Here is a 1218-nt window from a genome sequence, read left to right on the forward strand (position 1 = left end):
TAGGACCAGGAATTGTACTCGAGTCTTCACTTTTGCTGTCCTTGACAATATCTTTGTGCCTGTAGGTGTATGTCTGTATGTGTTTGGATATCTATGTGCCCCTGTGTGTCTGCATGTACGTGTCTGTTTGTGTGGACATGCATCTGAGAGTATCTGCATGTACGCGTGTCTTTATGCATCTGCGTGTCTACCTATTTGTGTTTCTTTGTGTATGTATGTCTCTGCACATCTGTTTGTAAGCATGTGTATCTGTCAAGGTGCGCATGCGTGCTTCTGTCTCTGTATCTGTGTATTTGTGCGTTTCTGTCTGTTCTTCTGCGTGAGTAACTTTGTACGTGCGTTTGTAAGTATATGTCTGTGCGTTATTCTTTATTAGTGCATGTATTACAATGTGTATCTATGCTGGTATGCATCTGTGTGTATGTCCGTGTGTCCAATTATGCATACTTGTGTCTGTCATCTCTTCATGTATTAGTGTGCCCCTGTGTATGTGTACCTCTGTGTAATGGGGTCTCTGCTCTTTTGGGGTTGAACGAATTGAGATGGGGTCAATCTCCCCTCTCTGTGTCTGCTTTATCCATAAAATGATTATATTGACGCTCATATTAATATATGCATCTATATGTGTGCCACAATGTTTATGTGTGTGCGAGTGTGTGTGCCTGTGTATCTATTTCTGCCGAAAACAGGAATCACTTTGTCCTGATGGAGGTTTGAATGAATGGATTACAATACGGAAACTCAAAGGTTCAGAGTCTCTGTCTCCCTTTGCCTAGCGCCTCCTCTTGTGTTTAGAGTGATGTAACGCCATCCTCTGCTGGACTGCGCATGCCAATGCACAAGCCTGTGTTTGTGAATTGTGATTTTGCTGTCACTTTAAAAGGTTAATTTTAACCTTGATTTTTAGAAGAGAGGTTGTAAAGGCAGTGGTGCCGAAGAGACTAGGAAGTTTAACAGTTTAACAATGAAAGGTGAGTGGTCAGTTCTCCCAGTTCAGGTATTTTTCTAGTCTTTTTTTTAACTGTAGACATCACAAGATGTTGGAGTCCGGAAGAATGCAGAACATTAGAACAGTCCATCACAGTATGTTCTGAGAGACAGGATTTATGATTACTTGGAAAACGATAGCTTTATTAGAGATAGTCAGCATAGTTTTGTGAGGAGCAAGACATACCTTACAACCCTTATTTAATTCTTTGAGGATGTGACGAAACACGT

This window comes from Chiloscyllium plagiosum, chromosome 46 (genome assembly GCF_004010195.1).
Source record: "Chiloscyllium plagiosum isolate BGI_BamShark_2017 chromosome 46, ASM401019v2, whole genome shotgun sequence".
Lineage (NCBI taxonomy): Eukaryota > Metazoa > Chordata > Chondrichthyes > Orectolobiformes > Hemiscylliidae > Chiloscyllium > Chiloscyllium plagiosum.